Here is a 26,521-nt window from a genome sequence, read left to right on the forward strand (position 1 = left end):
AGCGGGGTCCTTCCCCTGAACCTGTTGGTGGGTGCTGGTGGGTTGGGGACCCCTGCCCTAGACCACTATTTTCCTTTACATTGTTTTAACTAGAACTACAGTCACTCCTAACTGCAGAATTTCACACAAAATGCCATTGGCACTTAAATGACTAGTTACCTAAATATTATCCATCCAAAATATAACCCAAAATGCAAGCATATGCTATGGTTTCCTCCCTTGTGAAAATTGCATAGACACACAACTAGCTAGCTTTAGAAAACTCAGATCTTAGGACTTTCACCAGAATCCTGGCCACCAGACTGATTCTTTATTACCCTCTATAATTTTTAAAGATCAGGTAATAATGATTATGATTTTTCCAGCTAGATGCTGAAAAGGTTTTTACTGCCCATGTAGGAATTTCTACCCTACATCATACATGCCCTATATGCACCCTCCAGTACTTAAGTCAAATTTCCTCATTTTCCCAAATATTGTCTATCCATAATAAGATGCCAGCTGTTGTTCTTTGTCTTTGTTCTCTGTGTAAACCCTTGCCTGCCACTCCTAGGAAAAATAAGTTTATTTTAGGTGTTTACATACAAAACAATGAATTTACCATTTCCTTATATACTAGTGATATATTATTGACTTTCACCAATCCCCTGATAACTTTGCTGAGCCCTCACAAGGCCCTTGAACTATATGGCTTATTATATGATTACAAAATAAACACAAAATATACCTTGAGGATTTCATCACATCTACATATTATACACCCAACAAAACTATCCAAAAAATCTCTCACTTGCTACATAAATATATCATATTTCATTTTTAGTCACATAGCTTTCACAAAGAAATCTATCCTAACCAAATATCTACATTAAAAGTATACCAGTTACTGTTCCCAATAGAAATTCAGGAAGACATACTAAAATGTATATTAAGCTGTTAACTTCACAGGGTGTCCAAACTTTCGAGATCCCAAGCAGCCTTATTTGGCCAGATATTGCCAAAATACAAATCTGCCTACTTATGAAATCTATCCTATCCTGTAAAATTGTGGTCTGCCCCAGTGCACACATAGTCTCTGCTATATAGCTTTAAATTCACAATTTCAGATGTAGATTTTTTTTACTCCAATCGAAAATACTAAAGACAAATACCACCTAATTATACCTAAAGCTAATCTATACCTAATTCCTGTTGACTTCCCACATTTCTGACACTCTCACTTATCCAAATGACTCAACCATGGTGAACAAACTCTGTTTAGATGATCACACAAAAACCACTGATTTTATGTCTGCCATTCAGGATTCTATAGCTATTTACAAATTCACCATTTTACATAATCCAAAATGGACTACATAAACCAAAAAACTTTACAAAAAGAGTTGAGCTCTGATACCAATTTTTTAAATTTGACCGTCACTTTTATAATGCCAGATTTTTTAAGGATGATCAGATTTTGTATAGTGGAAATAAATAATATCATATTTATAATAAACTGATAATTGAAAGTTTCACTTGAATGGAGTAACTGTATGTTTTAATTGGAAGTGCCTAATACTGGTCATCCAATACCACTGCCACAAAAATGGGGATCAGGGTGTTTAGGTACAAATACCTTCACATAGAAATCTGTTAAGTGCTCAAAATATCATGGTGGTTGTTGAACCCCAGTAAGTATCATTGGTACTGGATCGTGCTGGCAAATTGCAAGTTTACATGGTGCCAGTCTTTTGCCATGCAGCCACCTGTGTCTTATACCAACAGTAAATAGGAGGCAAGGCCACTAAAACATGACAGGTATAATAACCTTTCACTACTCTATCCAACACTATACTTTAAGTACAAAGTCTGATGGGTTGCAGCTACATTTTGTTAGTCACTACTGTTATATATTACCCATACTGCTGACTGCACACTTCTGGACATCTAAAAAGAACTGTATTGTAATGTAACTGCAAATATACTTAACGGAATACATAAATTATTATAAATGGGATCTAATTCTAGGTTGTTTTGCTTGTGATATGGTGTCTTGTCACCAGAGAGTTCTATTTCTGTTATCCAAAGGACCACACTTGAATATCCCAGTATATCACACTCACCTACTGTCAGTGAACTCTAGCTGACAGTGTTCTAGAAATGCAAACCTTATATTACTCTTTATTTTGAAAATAATTTTTATTGAGATATTCCAAGGTTTCCAATTAAGTGGCACGTTACACAATGTGCGAAAAACCAACATGAAAACAACATCCTGAGAAAACACAAGCCAAATACACAAACACATTAAGACAATGCAATGATGGAATATTAAAATAAAAAGAAACTCCAATATCTCATTTTTTATATATTTGCACAAGAAAAAAGAAGAAAAAAGAAAAGAAATAGAGAGGAGGGTGTGGTGGGGGGAAGATGGGGGTGATGTCCTGACTTAATGTGTCAGTTCAGTCTTTACAGTCAAACACAATAACTCACTCTTCACAAGAAGAGTCACCAGCCAATCTACCATACTCTGCAGATGTAATAAACTGAACCCATTAATACCAGGTCTGGATAAATTTATCAGTCTGATTCGTCCCAGCTGTCATCAGGTCTTCCTTATGGTAAACATCTGCCACCCTCTTTAGACAGTGCCCAAGGGTTGGCGGTTTGTCACACTTCCACATTGCAGGAATGCATCCCTTCGCAGCATTCAAGAGATGTCGTAATAAAGAGTTTTTGTATGCCTTTTTCGACATATCAGAGACATGGAGTAACACCAAAGCTGGTTTAATTATATTAATATCTTTAGTATTATTATCAGTGAGCTTATGGACAAGGTCTGCCACAGAAAACCAGTAAGTAGACACTCCCAAAAAATATGCAATAACGTACCAGGAGCCGATCCATATCTCCAGCAGATATTGTCAGTATGGGATAGATCCTATTTAGCCAATATTAAAGGGCGTTCTATACTACCGAGTGGCCAACTTGTAATTCATCTCCTGGTATTTTTTGCAAACTGCAGTCTTGTGGTTAAGTGGAGTAACATTTTTTTTGAGTTTCCAAAAATTTCACTTTCATGTCTGTCTCCCACTGGGTCACAAAGCCAGGAGTTTTGGGGTGCATGAACAGCTAACAGTGCCTGGTACGAGTAAGACAAGGAACCTTTAAGGGGATTCCCCGCTAAACACAGGGATTCCAAAGGCAACAAGGAGCAGCAAAAGGTGCTGGCTGGGGAAGAGTGCGGAACACATAAGTAAGTTGTATACAATGCCAGGGATCCAAAGGGGGTAACTTTCTAGCACGTTGAAACTCAGGCAAGGGATACTATGACCTATCCTGTGGAAAATTAAATGCCCTGTAAACACCCTTGGCACACCACTGGCGAAAAAATGCATCGGAGATCCCAGATGGAAACTCCAGACATCCCAGTATGGGAGATAATGGAGATGGATAATAAACTTTTGAGAGGAGAAAAATCAAAAGACTACTTTAAGAGTCCTTCCAATCAGAGGGTGTTGCATAATAGAAGCTGACCAAATTTGGGGCCCATGCCAATTTTACATTACATTTAGGTATCAGCATACATTAATAATTTTCTGACTTAAATCTTGATTGTAAATGTATTGTTTTATTACAAATGAATTCAGTGTTATACTGTGTTTTTTAACAGATATTATTTCTTTATTCTTCTGCAAGAATAGTATTTTATTACTATATGTATACCGCTGTATTAACGCTACAATCATCTCATCCTTGATAGCTAATTTCTGGGTTGATCATAATACTCAAATTCCACCATTTCTACACTGGCATTTAACTTACCTCTATCTAAAAACCATTTAACTCACCTAAAGCTACTGTCAATTACACTCCAGCTCTAAGTATTCTCTCTTTTGTTTAGAGTGCTTCTTCAGGTGTCCACACCACTGCCCTTGTGACATAGGCTTTGTATTGGTTGTCGAATGTGGGGTCTTTTCGAGATAAAGAAGAGACATTAGTGATGTCAGCAAGAAGGGGTAGGTGGGGACTGGCCAGAGCAGGCACAACTGCAGTTCTGGATCTGCAGTCTTGCTGGGAGCTGAAAGCAACACTGTAACAGGGATGTGGTCTGCGTACTTAGTAAAAGTGTACTAAAACTCAGAATTTGCACTTTACATAAAAGGGTAGACAACCCTTTTATGTAAGGTACAAATTCTGTGTGTTTGTGTTTTTTTTTATTGCAATACCCTTTAAAAAAAAATGGTGCAGCACTGCCCCTTAATCAGAGCTCCCCAGGATACCTATGTCACGCATACCAGGAGGCTCTTGGGTGCTTGGCTAAAAGGGAAGTTGACGATCCCACGTATGGGCAGTGAGATCGGCATGTTTTTTTCCCATCTATGTCACCTGTTCTCCCGTCGGCATTGGGTGATGTAGGAAGAGGAACCCGGAAGAACAGAGAAAAGATGGCCCAAAGACGGATGCTGGGATGGCACAGGACCCGATGGAAGAAACCTCCAGACCGTTTTTTGGGTTTACTTCCTCTTTAAGTAAAGCTTACTCCGCAAGGTAAGGTTACAGAGAGGTGGGAAGAAGGGGTGGCCAGGAGATGGGCTGAACTCCTAAACAGCTGAGTCTGAATGTACTACACAATGGAAGCTTAATACAGTGCAGCAAGCCCTTTTCTTCCCAGCCTTACTGTTTTTTGTCTGCCCATTTATTTTATTGGATTTCAGTTCTTTAAATTGTGGAGGTTTAGGATCATAGGTTTAGCGTAGATTATATTTAAATATATAGATATTATGATATTAGAATCATTGAACCAAACTTTATGCTGAAAATTGGAATTCTTATTAATTCTTTTTAATTTAGTATATATCGTGTGTCATTGTAACACCTGAGGGTAGCTAATTTTTTGGCGAAATGCTTCAGGAATTACTAAGATGACAACAATCATTTACAGGAAATACTAGCAATAACGAAACTTGCTATAGTCTTTCTGAGGTTTTATCAATATCTGTCTGGTGCAGAGGTCTGCAAATTCCGGTCTTTAGGCCCTGGTTGATCAGCCTAATCCCGGCCGGCAGGGGTCGGCAACCCTTAGCTCCGGAGCCGCATGCGGCTCTTGAGCTTCCTTGCTATGCCTCCCTTTCCTATTTATCGCAGCCGGCGTTAACACTTCCACCGCTGGGGTAAGGGGACATTCCCTCTCCTCTGTATGCATTGCGGAGGAGAGGGATTTCCCTTCAGGGGCTTTCCTTCTCCTCCTATGCATTGCGGAGGAGAGGGATTTCCCTTCAGGGGCATTCCTGGTGGGGTTGGAGCCATCAGCGTGGGACTCGAGAGACAGTCCGGCCTAGTGTGCCTTCTTGACCTCCTGAAATGCCCAGTAGCCAAAAAAAATTCTGACCCCTAGTCTAGTGCCAATATTATCCTAATTTATTTATTTATTTATTTTTTTGATTACGTATGTTTGTAACCTATCATATCTAATAAATGTTTGTTTTTTGTAAATTGTATAAGCATGCCAAAAAAGCCCTCTCTAATATAGGTGTACTATATAAAACTATGGCTGGCACACCAATTACATGCATGGACCCCTGAACATGCTGAAATCCTCCAATCAAGGAATTTTGATATTTGCATAATTCCTCCTAAGAGCCACCCCATTGTTTGCATGAGGGTTGAAAGGCCTTCAAGATAATTATTGAGGTAGTGTACTGTGATGTTTTCAGGAAGCTCTGTATAGCATCCACAAGCTATGATCTACCTGCACTGTATGGAGAAGCACATTTTAAGGTTTTTTAAAAAAAGTAAGAAACACTAAAAGAAAGATTTTTTTTTAAACATGTTATCAGAATGTTAATAGAGTAGGGTGGGGAGGGGGCAGGAAAGGCAAATATAAGGGACTAGGGCTAGATACACATGTGCAATAATTGTCGTGGCAAAGGATCTTTCACAATCCTTTCCAACGACTAACGACTGCACGATGCATGAACAAGCTGTACATACAGCACTGTTCTGCTCTATGGAGGGGGGAGGGGGAGAGCAACAGAGTGGCACCCCGCTGTACCGTCTCCCCCTTCACTTACATTACAATCGTTCGTCATCCATCGTCACTGGATCAGGCAGGACGGTAATTCGGACTATGGATGATGGGCGCTGTACACACACCAGATTCTTGTCCAATATCAGCCCTGAGGTGATTTTGGGATGAGAACCATTGCACGTGTGTACATAGCCTAAGAACTGAGAAACAATATTGCTTAAATATCATTGAAATCTAAATACGGTTTTTAATAATTACAGTGTATTGTAATGGTAACTGAAAACAGACCAATACAGACCTATATATTTCTTTAAGTAATTCTATAATAGATTGTTCTCTATTGCAAGGGGTGGTTTATGATTTATACAAAATTCCTTAAAACAGATTTGAAAGAATAGTGTGTGCCAGATTTAATTTAAATGATATAGCGTGACTTGAAATAATATGAGTCACTCAGGTACACAGGGGATACTGGAGTGCGAGGAGACATGGTGATATGCGAGGCGTGAAGATGTTGTCTTTCATGCACATGCAGTGCTTTGCTCTATTTACAGAAATTCACTGAGATTTCATCTGTAATTTAATCCGATGCAGGTTGGCATCTTATCATTGTTTTGACTGCAGTCTGACCTGATCTTACAAACAGATTTTAGGTTTCTGGCAGGTCCCATCTTTCATTATTATCAGGTGCAACTGGTCACTAATATTTATAATATATTTTTATTATTTTTTAAATGATAAAAATGATAATACAGGCTAACAGCAGTGATGAACCAAATGTGAGAATTAAGCCTTGTAGAGAGGCTAAATGCTTGTTGTTCAAAATCATTGTTAGCAATCATTTCTGGTAATAGTAGCAACAAATGAGAGCTGTGCAGATACATTTGTTTTATGGAGGGGAACAAGGTGCCTTGTTGCATTCCCCTTAAAGGAGTACAGGGGGAATGCAGCAGAACATGTTAACTTTGAACCTAAGGTGATCACAAATGATAGTCTTGAGCAATGAACAATTGAACATCTGAATGAAACTTTAGAGGGTTTTGAGGGAGTGGGAAAATCTTCACAATTTCACAATGTCGTAACTTAAAGAATATTTTTTAAAAAGTTATCCTGGTGAAAATTAAAATATATACAGTCACTCATAAGATTGTCTATTGAAAAACAAAATATTCTCCGTGTCAAACGTGCAATAGAAATCTGGCCAGTATTCTGGAATGTACATTAGTGCATTCTCCTTGCCCACATTCTATCACTGATATTTAGGGGAGGCCAATTAACTAAGGGGAACTACATAGGGAGCAGGGCACTGCGATGAGGCAATAATGCAAAAATGTTTAAAAAGTGTACAGTAGGGTGGGTTTTTTTATTACAGGGCAACAGAGAAAATACACAAATCCCTAAAATAAAATTGTGGATGTGTGCATTGTGGATGCTTAAATATACAGCACACCTGGCCTGCCAGTATTCAACCTAGGTTAGCATCAGAGGGGTGCTTTGAGGGGACTCAAGATTTTCTAGAGGATTCACTCCAAAACAGCCCACTCCCATTCTGTCACTTAATAGGGCAACTACACAATCGCAGCCGCTCCTGATAGTCTTCTGTACACAAAAAAAAAAAAAAAAAAAGGAAAGAATAAAAACTGGAAATAAATGTGTTAAGAACATGGGTTCTTAACCTATTTAACATGGGTTCTTAACCTATTTACCCAGCTCCCCATTAGCTGAAGCATTTGTTACATTCCTCACATAAAACTAGGGATTTTTTAATGTTTTGTAAGAAAATCAATAGTCTAACTTGGGGAATGAATGCCTATTCCCTGAGTTATAAAAAGGACTAATACAGGACTAATACTTCTACTGATGTTTGTGAGAAGCTTTTGTTTAGGCAAAATTACATTTTTTAAACAGAGGATAGAAATGTTAAAAGTGAATCTGGGATGGGAGATGGGTAAAAATTTGATTGAGTGTTTTAGTACCACTGTTATTTACATTTCTTTAACTATAAATTATTATAATATCATTATTGGGCAAATCCCCTGTATATCCTGTTCCAGAGTGTAGGAAAAATACCTCAACAGGCACCCTGAGCGATAGAATTGTTTAACTCTAATTTAGTACCATAAAATAAAAAACACATGCGATTTTCATAATGTCTAATCTAGATTTGGAATAATAAGCAAAATTTGTGCTGCTGGCTATTGGGAAGTATGCTGGTATTTGACATTTGTCAAAAGCTATCATCAACTGCCCAACATTGATATAAATATTAAGATAAGTAAAAATGTAGATTGGAACATTGCCCATAAGGTTATTTTTTTTTTGTAAAATTAAAATTTAGTTTTATGGCTGGTAAAATATTTTTGTAGATAATATCTTATATTTTCTAATATGAAGAGCTGTCTTTGAGAATTTTATCTTTTTAATTTGCAGTATCCTTCAGCTGAATACTCTACAGGACACAGGACACAGTTGATATCCAATGGAACTTGTCTAACAAATTCTTTTGAAAAATATCCCAATGGAGCCTCTTCGAAGAACATGGAACTACAGTTTCCACAGTAAACCAAGGAATTGGTTAGATGTCTAGAACCTCACATCATATTACATGTAGGTATCACCTGGCGCCATGAGAATTTGTTTCAGTACTGACAGAAGAACTGTTCATTATAAATGTCAAAAAGTGACAACCATAGTCGACAACTTCATTCTTGTCTTTGGGTGCTTTATATTTCTCCTAATAATATTCCTGTAACTAACACAGGTCACACTGACATCATCTTCATGTTTCTTATTGCCAGAAAAGTTCATTGGACAAAGAGACATTGTCACCAATATATACAGAATGAGGGCAATTGAAAATCCACAGAACATTTAAAATATTACTTACAAATATGATTAGTTGCAATGTAAGGTGATGACCCAATACCCAGTAATTATATTTCAAGGTGGAATCTAGTACATTAACAAATTCACAATCATTGGGCTCCATTGTTGGAATTCACCAACTGTGAGTGCTATTTGATTTTCCCTCTTAACCATTGCTACTGTTTTTGCTTCACTGTCGTGAGGAACTCCAAACTTGACAACGTTATCCAAATGAAAACATTTAGGAAAAGATTTTTAGAACCACATTTTTAGATAAACAAGGATGTTTATCTAAAAATACTGGTAGTCGGAGCAAAGTGCTTTTGGGCTGCCTAATCACACCGATTTTCTAATATGACTTCAGAGCTCACTGAAATGTTAGTGGTATCAAGTTGGCAGTATGCTAATACATAGATAATCTTGTTTCACTAGGCTTGCCAAAGATAGACCTTGTGAACAAATATGTACTAATATATACTAAATTATACAACTACTTTTTTTCTGGTCCAGCTTGGAAATCAATCTATAAAAGTAAAAGGGTCAGAATCATTGCCTTTCATACCATAAAACATTGTAACAATATTAGCATTAGGACCTTAGCTGGTGTCCTCCCAATAGTGAAATATAGTGTTTTTGTATTGCCTTCCAGCTTACATCTTTCTTTTCAGCTTGACTGCCCACATACTAACAGGAAAAAAGAGGTCAGTAGCTTAGAGGCAGTGGAGGCCATCTGATTCACTGCCTGAGAGGCACAACCAAATGAGTGGAATGTAAACCTTCTAAAAGAGGATCTTAGAATCATCAAAAAAACTACCCTTAGAATTCAGTACAGGATAGAAATTTTTTAGACAAAAAGTGTTCAGTATAAGTTAATACATTTTACCCATTTGTTCCAGTATGGTCATCCTGGTTGTTTTTTAACTGCCATTTGTAATATAGCAATCAGAAGAAATGTTCTAAAATATGTATGCCAAAAGCTTTTACAGGGCAATTCATCTGTCATACCAGTGTTCGCATAAAATGTCAAGTCTTATTTTCCTGGGTGACATATAGGATTAGAACATTAGTTACATTAAAGTTTTACAATATGAGCTGAAGAATGAATATAACTTGTGTTCATAAGGATTGCAAACTAGTTTGAAAAGAACTTTCATTCATTTTGTATAACATAATATGAGCAGCATTACCAACAGGATAATTTCACTATAGTACAGTATATTCTGACTGGGTCTCATGCGTATAGTTTACACTTGCATTCATATCTGTCAAAAATAAAAGCAGTTTAAAGAGTTGCCATATAACTAACTGGAAAAGAGGTGAACCTTGGTGCTCTCCCATGCCTGGAAAGGATTTCCTAAAAATCATTTGCTATTTGTCAAATGATTTCAATCCTTTCTGTTTTCAAATCTATTCTAGCTTTGTTTTATCACCCAGGTTGTCCCATTATAGTCAATCTTCTACAGTCTAGGAGAGCTTTATTAAATCAGGCACAGTGTTTAGATGGATACCATTGTTACTTTTGTATCTGTACTGTTTGTACTAACAGTAATTAGAAGATTAAAAATTATATATATGAATAAAAGTAGATATATAGATATACAGAATAGCTCTTTGGTGGCAAACAATAATTATAATATTAATTTTAACACACTTAATTACCAGCGGTAATATTACCAAAAATCAACCTAACAATCAAGTACGTTGAGGGGAAAATAACAGGTTTATGCACAGTTGTCTCATTCTCAACGTGTTACGCCGTTTGGCTACCTCAGGATAGGTTGGGACTTAGCCTAGTTTACAACACAATAGTGTAATAAAAAAATAGCTTGTTTAGTTGAATGTTGTTAATAGCCTTTAAGTGTGTTACTCTGTTTAAAATGTAAGTTTGGAGTGGAGAATCCTATCTACACCAATATATATATATATATATATATATATATATATATATATATATTACGCCGTTTGGCTACCTCAGGATAGGTTGGGACTTAGCCTAGTTTACAACACAATAGTGTAATAACAAACTAGCTTGTTTAGTTGAATTTTGTTAATAACCTTTAAGTGGAGAATCCTATATATATTATATATATATATATTTTTATATATATATATATATATATATATATATATATAAATATACCAGAAGGTAGAAAGGAAAGGTTCCTTTAAGGTGCAAAGGGCTAATTTTACATGCTGGACAGTTCCGGATTCTGTTCTCTAAGGGAGTGATGGCTGGCTACTTGTTCCTAGGTGGTAGAAAACTTAGCTTCGGTGAGAGGAAGCCAAAACAGAAACAATCGAGAAGGGAGGTACTTTGGGACAGGATCCCATTGGTGATAAATTTTTGGACTGTTGCTTTAGTAGGGAGACTGTGCAGGGAAGAAATGCTCTTTTTGCTGCCTGTTATGTATTAAGAGTTCAGAAAAGATGCTAGAGGTCAGATGTCAGTTTTGACTGTTATTGATTGCTTCTGCATGTAAACTGCCTCTGCATGACACTGCTATCCTAACCCTCTCTCATATGTGTTGATTTGCAATACATTTCCCTTAGTCTAATATATATGAGCCTTTCTAATTTATTATGCCACATCATAAAGAAAGAATTCCAGGAAAAACTCAGCCATATATTTATGAGGATAAGGATGCAAAGCAATTATCTGGTTTAACATATGTTAAAGGTGTACTAGTTCTGATATAAATAAAATGTAATAGCCAGAGCTATAGCTAAAGTATACAGGTATGTGTAAAATGGTCTTAAAGTAAAGGATTATATTAATTACAATAAATTTTTGGATTTTAAAGTACTAGTATATACTTTAACAGTATATGATATTTTTGTGGATGTGTATGCACATTCACTATATATATTTATTTGTGGCTCATTTGCCATCCAAATGCTTTGCTCGCATTCAAATGCATTGAAAACTGTAAGAAAGAAACTCCTGTACTAGTTTTCCTTGGCTTTTCTCTGGTAAGTAAAGAAAGTAAGCAACTTATCCTATAACGCTGTGGAAAATGTTTTCTGAAATGCATTTAGCAGATGAAAGAGCTTTTTACATCTAGCATTGGTAATAATAATGATGTGGTAGTTCTCATGTCTTTATTATGTCACAAGATAGCAGAGCATTCCTTATACTATTGTAGAAAATTAATAACGAAAATCTCTATGGACTAACGATAGACTAATGATAAATATGTTTTTTTTTTTTTAAGGCAAAACTGACAACCACAATACACATCTAAAATTGTATAACTCTCATACATACTACAATCCCTTTAGCTCTACTACTCATTGGTTCACTGCTCATTGTTAGAGGTTCCTAAATTGAATCCAGTGAAATTTGATAAGATGGATTTAAACTGAAAAATAAAAAAAAATCACACTTGCCTTTAATTCTGCAGATCACTTGATTGCGCTGGAGCTTTCGATCGGGTTTCTGGACTGTCCTAAAATTCTTCTGCGTCCTGGCGTGAAAGAAGAGCTGGGCGCCGCCATCTTCAGCCTTCTTCTGGGTATGCACAGAAGGAGCAGCCGAAAGTGCATGACATATGTATCCCAGGAGGCTCTGCACTCCTACTCAGTCTTGTTGATGAAACAATAAAATTCTTTATAAACAGATTTAGTCACATTTTATGTGTTTACCATGCTGTGTCTTTGGAAACCATTGAGGTAAGTTTATTTTTTTATATATAGCATCAATACACAATTCTAGGTAAAAAGTGCTCTCATAGTAGTATAAGTACTACTATGAGTATAATGCATTCATCTCTTACATGGAATTGCATTAAAACATGCACTGGTAAGGAAATATCAGAAACCATAGACCATTGATCTATAGGCCACCTGTGGGTGTGCTGTATGTTGTTCTAAAATGCTGAAGGAATAAATAAATGCATAGTTTACTGCTCTTTTCCAAATTCCATCGGTTAATGTTACTTAATTAAGAATGATCATCGGAGTTTGAGGTATCCCTTGGGTGAATCGTTCATGATCTTCTAATTTGTGTGTTTAAGGCTATACATTTCAGATACATTGTTCACCCATTTAATATTAGAAAAAGAAACAATGACACATGCTAAAAATTGTAATTCTGCAGGCTTTGAAGAGACGTGATGTAGAGGCAGGGATTTGTAGTGCTATTAGCTTGAGAGACACTAAAGGAGATATTTTGAACTTTCAGTTGTACAAACGGAAGAGACCTTGGTAGGGTATTCTTAACCCCCCTAGTGTTCTAATTCTGTAAGATTTTTGATGCAAAAAGTAATCCTATTTTTTTTTGCATAGAAATTTTTGTTTATATTGTGGCCCTGTAATTCTTAGGATTAACACCCAGGTGTGATAACTATATGTATTTAATATATAATATTTATAAATAGTAATTTTAAAAAATATTAAAATAATAGACAACAATGTAATCCTAAAGTAAAATATGAAATTAAAAATGTACTTTTATTTTTATTTCATGTTGTGTGGTGTTTTTGTACTGTAAAAAACATTTAAAAGCAGATTACATTGTAATCTGCTTTTAAATTTCCCTCCCTCCCTCCCTATACATCACCACTCACATCACCCAGAAGATGACTCATCCTCCCGGTTGATGCGAGTGGGAATTTTCCGCCTGCCTCACACAGACGCTGGAGCTGCTGCTCTGCATCTCCAGAGAGATGCAAAGCACAATGCGGGATTACCGCTTTTTGCATGTAAAAGCCACCCCGAGTCACACTTGGGATTACCGCTAGGTAAGTTAAACTTTGATTCAATAGACATATAATATATAAATATATATATGAAAATACAGAAGCTATGTTTGGTTTACGAGTACACAAGACAGATCTTTTTATTTTATTATTTTAGAGACCAGTGGGGCATGGTCTCATTTTTATCTGTACCAAGAGAAAAGATATGGTGGGTTATGTCTTTTCATCTAAGAGATACCAGTGTAGTATTGTAAAACAAACACATTAGGTTATATTTAGTTTTGAGTGTAAATGTGATATACATCATAGCACAAGTTTTAGTGTAGTTCTGCTTTAGGCAATTTTCAGCAGGCTGTAAAAAACAAGGCTATCCTTTGGTTTATATAAACACTCTGATATGAAACTCTAGCCATCTTCATAGACAGTGAAGAGAAACTTAGACAACAAATGCAGCATGTCAAGAAATGTTTACAAACATCCCCATTGGCCTGTGTATAACAGTGAATGTAGGCTGACCTCAGCATTCCTTCTGGATTGGGGGAGTACCTGTAAAATAAAATTTAAATGAATATAGCAATGAGTATCATACAAAAACTACCATAAATAAAACTGTTTTCTCTTTTTTCTTCGGATGTTGCTGCCAATCCCCTATATCTATTTTATAGTCACTTATTGTCTACAGGCATATACTCCAAAGATAAATATTTTGTATTTTGAGGTAAGTTTCCTGATGGCTACAACATAAATGTGAAGCACAGTTTGTGGAAAGTCTGTTCCCACCCTAAAGCAGGAAATGGCTGAACAAGCAACAATCAAGATCACAGTATGATTTTAATGAAAGCTCCCATAGCATCCTCATTAATTTCACTTTCCAGGCACATATCAAAGTAATATCAAGCAAATATCTTGTACCATCTTCAGATGTTTGCCTTGTTAGTCTTGAAGCAGGGCAACATGGCATGCAGAACTATGATGGCATCCCTTTTAAAGTGAAGGATCTTGGACTAGGCTTTAGTAAGATGGATCCCATTAAGTATGGGGTGATGACCATACCATATAGTTTGGTAAGGTCCACACAAGAGCTTTGTAGACAGTAGCTTTTGCACTGATACTATTAATTATTTTATGGTATGGAGGATGGTAGTCATGAGTCAGACATGAGGCAGTCACTGTCATTAAGAACACACTGACCTAGAAGATTCTCAAAAATAATTTGTGGTTGTGAATGTCAGGTCCATTGCATTATAAACAGACACATTTATTCCTCTAATTATGAAATAATATTTTAAATGGTTAATTCTTAGCACGAAAGCCTTGCGCAGGCATTAGATTTTTCTTGCTTGTGATGATTATTCATATCAATCTCACATTAAAATCTAGTGTTCTTATAGCTGTTCCAAAACACAGTTTAGCAAAAATGGCAGAAACTAGCAGCTGCCTCCTTATTGTTCTCCCTCTTCCCCTCTTCATATAAGAGAATATCATTCTATGGAGAGAAATTTAGAGAATATATAATATAAATATCATTTATAATAAAGGCATAAAAAAAGTTCTCATCAGAAAAATATTTGTATTGAAGTATAAGTACATGTACAGTAAACCCCAAGGTAATTAAATAGATTGCATAGTACATTTGATCAAAAGAAGATTTGTAATGTCTCTACATGCTACAGTACTTATATGTATCATAATTGTACATTTAATACCCATCAGCTTAATTTGATATGTTTGTTCTGGTGTGTTGATTGACATTTTCATATTCGTGACCTCATAAACTCCTTGTAATATAACCAATGTTCTGTGTTTCTGCAGTTATGACAACCACAATTTTTTGTCCTTTTTCTCTTTGTCAGAGTGTCAACTCCTACATATACAAATGACTCACATACTGGATATTTGTCTCATCTATCCAGGTCTCTTAGTCACGCTTGTAATTAATTTTATAGCTTGTTTAATCCGTTAACGATGATTATTTAATCAGTGATACCTACAAATGCCAGGGAAAGGCATTCTAAAAAAGGCTGCAACAATCCCAGACGTCAGTCTGGTAGGATTGTATGAAATACAAACACACAAATTGCATAAACCAAACGATGGTGAAAGTTTAAAAATAAAGTACCCTCACTTTCTCTTACAGTTGTAAAACCTTGTGTGAAATGTCTCAGGTTCTCTAATTCACCTCAGTAACAGATACAATGGATTTGGATTTACTAAAAGAATGGCAACTGTTTGAAAATAATAATTTACTTAGCTAAGTGAATAAAGGGAAACCATGTTCATTTCAAAAATCCAAGTGACAACAGAAATACTCAAACATTATTGGTTGTGAAAGCAAAACAATTAAAAAATACCATATAGACTTTTTTATAACACGTTTCACCGGATGCTACTGGCTTCATTAGATAAAAGATTGCATTGTCCTGGAAAAATGGTATGAACACCTCTCTTGATTCACCTTATTCACTGAGCAAACCAGACATTCGCTTTGCTAGATGAACAGTTGAATCTAGTCCAATATTACATCCACTATTCCAAAATAAAGTCCAATATTTTCTTTATTGGATATATTCCAATAAATTCCAATATATTCTTTATTATTTTATTACTGGGTGACTTGGTAAACCTGTTTTCTTACTTTGAGAATGAACTGCGTCACAGTGCTTGCAGCTTTAGAGATCATTGAAGGTTTGTTCAAGTCTCATTTGGTAATGAGAAAATGTGAATTAAAAAAAATGTCATTGACCTGACCATAGATACACTTTTTCACAAATAATTTAGCTATTAATGCCCTTTAATTTGCTAAATTAGTTTTGACTTAATCACAATAATTGCATATAAACTTGCATTGTGGCCACTAATTGTTAGATACGCTGTGGCCCCTAGCTCAAAGTGGAAATTGGGATAATTGAAACATCACTTTTATCCTATGGTGTTTCCCACATTCATGGTGACAAATGCTAACTGATGATTACAAAATTGGAGATCAATTGGTAAAAGCAAGATAATGTTGGAGATCATATTTTTTTAATAGTGAAAGTTGCGGTCTGCCCAAAGTGTTGACACTTTTTCCCCAGCTGATTGTCACTTTCATAAAGAGGGGGAACAGAAAATAGCATTATTTGTGTACAAATCATGCTATTTTCTGGTGAACAGGTCATCAAAATAAGTCTTTAAGCAATTATATATAACAATTCATTCTCTAACATTAAGATTAAATATGCAAAAATAGAAAAAAAAAAACATATTTATATTGTGCCTTTACATCTTTTCTCATAACCATTTTACTGAACTCTGATTAAACAAACATTTTCTGTTTGAATGGCTGGTCAAAAATGAATCTTCCTGTTTTATACTAGTCTATGACATTTGGTTGGTTCATTGTGGTCTGGTGAAGGTGCAATACTTTTTAGCGCATTAAAGTGTGCTGTTTGCCTATTTAGGATAATTGGGCTGCTTTAAGGCTTCTGCCATGCTAATAATGTGTGTTTGCAGTGGGCTTCATTTTATATCTATGTACTGTATGTGTTATACCTTATGCTATGATTGTCCATCTGTGTACATCTCTCTAATAAAAGTGTCAGTCACATAGTATATCTCTGTCTGCTGGTCTATGCATGAACATTAGTTAATGTTGGTTAGCGTGCATATAATTATGTGCTTATTATGTGTTAATAGATCTTTGTGGTTGTGTGGAACTATCATTGTGCACACATGTACTGTATATAATTAGTGGTGGTTAGGAAAACAAGCCCTTTCATTTATTACTATAGTTCCTTTTTGGTTCCAGATCAGTTTACATTTCTTTACACTAGAACTCTAGTAACACTTCCTTAACTACTAACTTACCATCATAGTTAGGCATTTACAGTAAGTTAAAGCAACCCTGTCAGTAATATGAAAGTCCAAACAAATCTTGCAATTGAAATAAAAAAATTAAATACTCCTCCTGCTACCATTGTGGGTAAAAATTGTTAAAAGTAGACTGCATAAACCAACTCTTCTGGCAGTGTTGATATCTCAATCCCCTTTCTGCTGTATTTTTCATAGACTCCCCTAGGACAGGAGTAGTGCAGTAGATACAATAGTGCAGGTCCAATTTTGTATGCATTTGCAGCCTTAAGGTGAGTTGTTTATTTACAGCATATGATACATACATATGTTGAGGTATGTTCATTAATGCACCACAAGAATCTTTATGGGCCCTTGATGTCCTTAAAAGATGCAGTTTTGGATAGGTCCCAACAGGGAAACTAATAATGTCCTGGGACATAAATGGACTGTTATTTTTTCTTCCAATGGACAGTGAGGGGGAAAGGGTTACAGTTGACAGGCACTGCTAACAGCACCCATTAAAGGAAGGGGTGGAATGGGACATTTTGTATATGTTATATAGTCACAGCGGTAAACCATGCACGAGACCTACCCAGTCCTTGAAACAGTCCAAAAAGGTTTACCCAGCACTTTTATTCAGTAAGTCATCAAACACAGTTTAATGAAGGAAGCCAAAGTCCATAGCATTAAAATCAACTAATTAAATTCAAGTCAGTACCAGACTAACACAATGCCCCTTATTGGTTTCCCAAAAAATTAAATTTAATGTTTTCACACAGCAGCTGGCTTTCACAGCAGAGACAACAAGAGCGAACTCTGATTATCAATCAGCTTATTTTATAAAGGTCTGGCAACCAGGTAAAATGTGGATCTAGAAATAGAGGCTTTATACTATCCAAATCTACCCCCACAAGGTTCTGACCAAAACACAAAAGCAGCAAAATTTAGATTGTAGGAATTTAAATTAAACAAATAACAGAAAGTTTTAAAGTCATGTATGTATGAACATGATCCTATCAGTGTCTGAAAAAATATATATCCCTGTATCCTAAATGAAAAATGTAGAGTAAATGATTAAAGCATTTCTCCATGTATTCAGTTTAATGAAGGTACTATTTGTTTGCACTGTTCCCACCCAAGAGCACCAGACCACCCAGCTCATAGTCTGCAAACTATTTGAGGTTTGGTTGAGATTTTGTGGCAAGGCAATCTATGGTGTATTGCATGTAATAGACTCAAACTCTGCATACATGGCCCATTTACCTCAATTAAAATGAAAAGGGAAAGCACTGTAGTGGGTTTAACAATGGGTAATCTTATATTCAGAGACCACATCAGAAATATAGCAATATCTTGGTCCTTTTCTTATAAAACGATATATATATATATATATATATATATATAATTCTAATATATATAATTCTATATATAATTTTTAATAAAATCTACATGTGCATTAGGAACACAGGAATCAACCCTTAATTTAATTATTTAGTGAAATGTCAAAAGACATTTTTTAAGGTAATATAATCTCTTGAAAACTGGCTTTGTGTTTAAGAAAAACTCCTGTTATGTAATAAAAGATTACCATTTAATTCAGTTATGAATGTTTTAGAAGTGGTATTAAAGTTAAAACTTCCCCTCTGCTTTAAAGGGTGGCCACACTATTATTATTTCAAGGAACAGAGACCTTTTTACAGATATGTACCTGAATTGATTAAACTAACTTTGCTTTTTTCTCTCAAAGCCTGCCTTGATCTGCTGTAAATAGGAGATAAGCTTTTTATTGAGAAGTAAACAAATCAGGAAGACTGACTAACAATAAACTGACATTAAGGCTATCTACACACATGCAATAATTGTCGTTGGAAGGGATCTTAGGGTCATTTGCACTGCAAATAGACAGTAAACCTGTACATTAAGCAGCTGGCGGCAATGCCCCTATTCATTTTCTATGGGGCTGTTACAGATAGAAGATACTTGTAGCGTCCCCTTTAAGGAAGCCGTTCACTGGTATGTAGAAGCAGCAACTGCACCAATAGCCAAGTCTGCACAGCCTAATCCACTAGTAGAGGGGAGGATATCAGTGTGAGATAAATATGTTCCACAGCTTTTCACAGTTCTGTCAGTTTATCACACCTAGCTTCTTGAGGCTTGAGGTTTCATGAGACAGAGGGAGGGAGCAGAATGTGCCCTCATTAGTATCTGGGATGATCCCTCATGGTTCAAATGGATGGGATGAAAGCATGTAGGCGGCCAAACTAAATTGCAATAAAGCAAAATGAGGTAGCCAAGTCTGGTATGCTGTCTGCCATATCTGGCACTGTCTGAGTGCCAGAATAACAGGACTGGCTGCATAGCATTACACATCATTCAACAGGTAAGCAGTTCATACTTACAGTATATAGCTAAGTTATGTATTTAGCTTTTTGCTTGGAAAATATGTTCAGGTTGGCACTATTTAATGATGTATCCAAAGAGTTGACAGGTAGCTGGGCACTATCATAAGTCTGCTAAATTGCATTAAAATTAAAACTTTCAATAAGCTAGGCAGCCATGTGCCACGGTGAGATTCTCACAAGAGTATGTGCAGTACTTTACAAATTCCCTGGCAGGTAAAAAACTTCCCATAGATGTGTTTAAAAGTGGATTTAGCTTTCTGGCTGGAGTTACCTTCAAGTTGAAGAGAAGGCAAACAGAGAGGATTGGAAGGCCTTGAAAAATCTACTTGAAATAACATAAACAAACTGTCACTGTTGTTTCACTGCTACTGATATTTATTCCAAAGAAAACTCACACTTTAATAACCACATAAGAGACTGATAAAGAGGAAGTAAGCCTTTGTGGTCAAGTCATTAACACTTATAGGTCACTTAGTGGTGCAATTACATATCAGTCTGTTTCATTATCACAGACATACAACTTAAATCATATTGGTTGGAAGCAGAGGTTGATTTTAACCTGTGCTTGAATGTTGCTAAAATAGCAAAATAAGTAACACTAGTTTTTACTTTTGTTGTTTTTTTTTTTTGATCTTTGATTTTACCACTTTCCCACCTTCCAAACTCCTATTGCCTGCAAATATATTCTAAAATAAAGCTGTCGCAGGAAAAGAAAAATAAATACCTATATATCTTCAGCTTTCGGTGCTTTTGGGGGTCAGGAGTGATGTCACTATACCATACTGCTACCTCCCAAAAAACTGGTTGCATAAATTCCTTGCAATGTTTTTTTCCTGCAGTGGTATTCTTGTGGCATTTTGAGACCCTGGACTGAAGTAAGTAATTTTTTTTTAATAGCTTTAGACAGTTACTAAGTGCTTAGCCTTTCTGCCTTGTAGTGCTAGGGTCCCTAAATCTACCGTAGGATACTGGCTGCATGCATGGAGTTTGAATGTATCCACCATGTTTGTGTGTAGGGCTTTCTATGACATTTCTCTGAGAAAAATGCTGTACAAATGCTGGCATTTTTTAACTGTCTTTTAAGTGAATAGAATTTACTAGGATGTGAGATCTTTATTACAGCAAACCTGCCATTGTTATGTAAGATCTGCTTTATCTGACTAATATTAAATTACATTTTTTAAAGTTATATTGGAAGACAAAGGAAAAAAACAAAATTTAATTATTTCAGCAATACATACTTTTCCTGCATCATATTTCATTTTATAATGAAATGCTGCTAAATATACTGTAACCAGCTCAATTCCAACAGCATGATGCCTAATGTACAAGTTAACAGCAGATCCAAGAGCTTCTAATCCCATACAGCTCCCTTTTTTTTATTAAATCAGGTTTTTATATATCTGAAATGGATGTTGATAGTATAGTTTGCACTGTGCATGAAAACATTGAGTATTTGGCTAAATAAGAAAATCAGAAGGTACAAATGGGGCAGACAGCATTAGAATTCTGGGCATCCATTCACAATAGTTCTTGTAGTGCTGGCACACCTGCTGCAACCTACTTTGAGAGGGAAGCCTTATCTATATAAATGAAAGTATAGTTTTAGATTGAATAGCAAAGAATTAGAACCCCTGTCAAGTTTTCATTTCTGTCTTGAGATTTGTCCTAGTAACCATTGACACCAAGACAAAAAGTGATGGGAAATCCAAATGATTTATGATTGAAAGCAAAGAAGGATCTGATCAAAGGTTTGCAGATAGCAAACATAAATAAATAAGTAAACTGTTAAACGGTAAAAATGTTTGATCTGCCTCTACACTGATAGCCGAAGGCAGTGATATCATTCCTTGCTCTACTCTTTTAACACATTTAGAAGTGTGGAGACTACACAACATCTGGGCATCTCTATATCAATGAAACATTAACACTGTTTCCCTAAATGCTATACAATACAACATATACACAAGGCTCCCAATAACCAACGCACTTCATTTTTATGGAAGTGGCATGATCTGCTTTATTATTGACCTCTAGAATGACTGTTTAGGCCTTTAAGACATTTTTTTCCATATGGCACAAACAAGGTAATGCCTGCCACAGCAGAACAGGTTGCAAGCACATCCTTTACAGATACTTCTTTTCTCCTGGTACATGGCCTCATGCTCCCATAGCTTTTATCATTGTCATTCTTGCCGGGAATAATATATCCCGCAGGCCACCAGTGCAGCATACATCTTCACATTGTGCTTAATTAGATATCAGTGCTGTATCCATCTCATTTTAAGGTCCATATCATATAAGCCTTATACAGAAGTTGCCAAATTTTGGGAGGTTTAAATGATTCCCACTGTGTTTATCTTCACTCCACAGCTGAATTTACTAGCATGGATATACAACATAACACCAAATTGTGTTTTTTATGTACTGATTCTTTAAAACTGTAAATTCTAATCATAATGTCAATTTACTATCAATGTAAAATAATTACTATTTATTACTTTTTCAGTGTATGTACTATGTCAAACAAGATGATTGCCACTTCTAAAATTAATTCTTAACTTAAAAAACTACACAAAAAGATGATTGCACTGACCAATATTTTAGGTCTTTGTGGAAAAAACTTGAACTTCTGCCAGATAAAACAGAAAACACCAATACAATGCAGGTATGTATTTATTATGATATTTACATTAAAGTAAATCTATACTCCCCTATCTCCATTGTGAGCAGTGATGTCTTGCCTTTTACTGGATTCAGCCAACCTAATTGGTCAGGCTGGAATGACATGCACATGTTTATTTATTGCACACAGGTATGCTGGGATCATACACTGAGCAGCGCAGACAGAGCCTGTCTCTTTTACAATAAAAAGCTGCCTGCTTGAAATTTTTTTCTTCGGTTTAGTTCCTCAATAAAAAAATTCATTATGTTACCGGTGTAATTATCTAAATATAACTTGGTACCAGCCTCTTGTAACATTCTATAAACCAGCGCTTGCAGGAAAAGGGACAATAATAGGTAGGTAAAACAGCCTAAGATTTAGCACTTGCTTTTAGCACTTTTTGTTTATGTTTATGCTTAAACTTTATGCTGCTTAAGAAAAAGGTTAAAGTCTCATTTAATGTGGGAATGGTTGAGCTGAACAAAGTTATGTTGCAATGGTATGTTGTACCAACTTAGGTTGTTTTGTGCCGCCCGGATGCCTTGGACCTCTCTTTACGGGGGTATGGGAGCATGGAAAACAACTGGTGGTCCTGCCAGGTGGCGCAGGAATATCAGATGACAGTTTTAGAGCTTATCTCCTTGGTGTAACATATCTCAATTGCTCTCAATTAAGTCTTGAAAGCACCTTATTAAATAGACTGAAACCTTAATAAATAGATTGGAAATACCCCTACCTAAATTACTACTACACAACTACATGTTGGCAGCCAGCATTTCACTAGCTAAAGCTTGGAAATTGCCTTGCTTTGTTATGAACCAAACTCAACTGGATAAGGATCAATGACAAACTTACATGCATTCTCAAGGACGACCCTCACGCATTTGAACTCACCTGGAATCCATGGATCGACCATTGTGCGTCATCTCAGGCCCCTTCCTGATGTGTTACACCCCCCCCCCTTTGTTTCCTTTCCTCCCCCTTAGCCCACTTGGTTCACTGTGTGTTCTCCCCTATAGGGGTAATCTGTATCTTATTGGCATTGTATTGCAATTATTGTATATACTTTCTTATGTTGTAAATGGCTATGATGTATTGTTCCTGTACCCCTCCCCTGTTTTTTTATTTCAATACAAATATTGAAATAAAGAAAAAGGTTTATTTAAAATGGCAGTGATACAGATTTCTTCCTTTACTGTAATAATTACCTAGCAATATGCTATCCACAAGGCCAAACATTCTGCTCAAATTTAATATATATTTTTTTACCTTGGAGGTTGCTGTTTCAAAGTGAGAATTAGCAGTGAGAGGTATACCATAAATCTACAAAGGTTGGGTTTCAATCTCTCAGCTCTTCTACGTTTTGAGCAAACAACCACTTCCTACCTATCAGGAGTAATAGAGCAAGTGCATAGACCTACTTTTGCTTGTGACTTACGATAAGTCTGGCTGTGGCAGACCCTTTAAAAGCCACATATTATCTTTTAAATAATACCAACAACCTTTATCAGAGTAACTGATGCAGGAACTCTGTTTAAGGTACATCCTCTAAAGGTAACCCACCAGGGTTGTTTTCAGCGCCATTTTATAGTGCAGAAATGGGGTCCACATAACCCATTTTACAACCGTCAGCTACTGTTGAACTGTGAACTGCATTGATTTATATCAGTCTCAGAGCAGCCAGCGCAATCCACTATAATAATCTTCCTACTTTGAGATTACCAGTTCTCTGTATTGGTCATGAGTCACACTCATTTAAATTATGGACATAATCTCTTTAATTCCTTCTGCCCTTGGACGTATAAACCTGCTAACAATAAGACATACAACAATATTAGCCTAAAGGATGTTAATGGGAATATAAAGAAATATGGCAATTCAACAGCTGTGGGTCACGATGTTGAAGACATTGACAGTAGCGGGACAGGGATAAAATATAGGTCATACCTTTGGATAGCTGAGTATATCTTTTGGGCTGACAAGCTAAACAGCTAATAAAATAAATATTTATTTCAATCAAAGATCAGGAGGCCTACATATCAATCAGTGGACAAAAAGTTTTGAAAACTGAGTCTGGGAAATAAACCAGTAATGGGGGGTGGGTGTAGGTGGAGCACCATGTGATCATGGAAGCCTGTTTGTTATAAATTTGCAATCATTTTGATGATGCATTGCAAATAAATTGTAATAATAATAATATTAATAAAATGTGAAAAAAACAGAGGAATATATGCATAATCCAGGATTTATAAATTCTGGGGAAAACCAAAGTGGAAAAGAACCCAGAGAGTTACATGACCGGCCCAGCTGGAAGACATCAGAAAAAAAACTAGCATCAAGTCTCAGGTGGTGAAGGTGAAGGTGGTGGTGAATGTGGATGGAGATTGTGCTCCTTTGTCTTATTGTTTTATATGTATAAGGAAATTGGATTAGGTAAACTGATTTAATATCCCATCATCTCAGTGAAAATTGAAAACTTTGGCAAAATTTAATAGAGTGGACAAAATTAAGGTGTTTTGGTGGATTTTAGGGTGTAACAGGATTTTAAATTTATCTTGAAGTTACAGAAGCTCCTTCCTATAATCAGGCACATATTAGTCACTTTATGTTATGCTTTTTTGCACATTAGAAACATTACATACAACTGAATATATAAAATAAACAAATTCAAATATAACCTGCCTAAAAAACAAAATGTAAATTTTTCTGTCTATAACAAAATCAGGACTTGTGCTGCAAAATCAGTCAAAACTGCCTGTACATTTAAATTGAGTAATTTGGACTAAGTCAAGTTTAAACTACAATGATAAATCAGTTATTTACTAAACTAAACTAGAAAAACATCTCCTACTATTTGTTCTGTTTCAGGAGCATTTCAGCTTGCATTTGAAATCAGTTTTAGATGGTCCTAAGATAATTTCTAGTTTATTTGTAAGTGTACTCTACATCTTCTCAACCAAGTAACAATTTCTTGACTGAAGTTCAAAGACTGTTATTTACTCTGCTGACCATAGCCTTTCATTCCTAATCTAGTGCAACCATGGGAATCTATTTTTTTCTGGAGAAAATAGCAAAAAAGAGTACTATTATAGTATGGAATGCAACACGGCAGAAAATGTAACCATGGTTGTAAATGTATAAGTAAACCTAATCATTAAAATCTCATATAGGCTCTAATGTGTTTTTGTAACATTTTTTTTTATTTTAAAGAAAGAAACAAAGGGAGAGATCATAGATCAAACATGGTATATATGCAGTACTACTGAAGACATGTTCCAAAATGAAAGAATCAGTGTCAGTTCCTCAAATATTACAGAGATCTAGGAGAGCAACTTCAACAAACTTAACATGCCAGAGGAGTGAGAATATTTCTTGTGCAGAATGAAGACCCTCCTGTGCTGTGAAACACTGAAGAAGGGACCTCCCCGTCTCCCCAGAACCACTTACAAATGTGAAGAGTGCAGAAGAAAAGAGACACAAATCTTCCCTAGCTGTATACTAAATCTAAACAGTCAAAAGGCATAGAAGCTCTGGGAGCAAGTGTGCACTTGAAATATCGGAATACTGGAGAAACATTGAAGCTACTGGGATGAGAAATAAGATGTATGAGGGCCACTTCTATCCATTCCCACATCACACCCTAAATAAACAAAACCTTTGGAGGGCCATGTCTGTACACAATGCTTACCATTCACCTGACTGACACTGTAAAATATCTTCCCCTTCTTTCTTTAACCAATTTTGAATAGGAAAAAAAGGTAACAAAAAAGAAAAAGAGGAGGATGAAAAAATAGACTAGCAAGAAATAAAAAAGGGACAAGAAAAAGTAATACTAAAAGAAAGCTAATGAAGTCAACACCAGGAAAAGAGGAGAAAAAAAACATGTCACACCTGTCAACACAGAATAAGGTCTACTTAGGTGAAGTGACTGTGCACTAAGTGAGCCAGAAAGATATACGTAAGAAAGTATACAATGCAAGTGTGTCATAGAAAACAGAAAGCTAAGATAAAAAGCAGGTAAAGTCTTCATATAAGTACAGGGCAAGGT

The sequence above is a fragment of the Pyxicephalus adspersus genome, chromosome 5, assembly GCF_032062135.1.
Source record: "Pyxicephalus adspersus chromosome 5, UCB_Pads_2.0, whole genome shotgun sequence".
Lineage (NCBI taxonomy): Eukaryota > Metazoa > Chordata > Amphibia > Anura > Pyxicephalidae > Pyxicephalus > Pyxicephalus adspersus.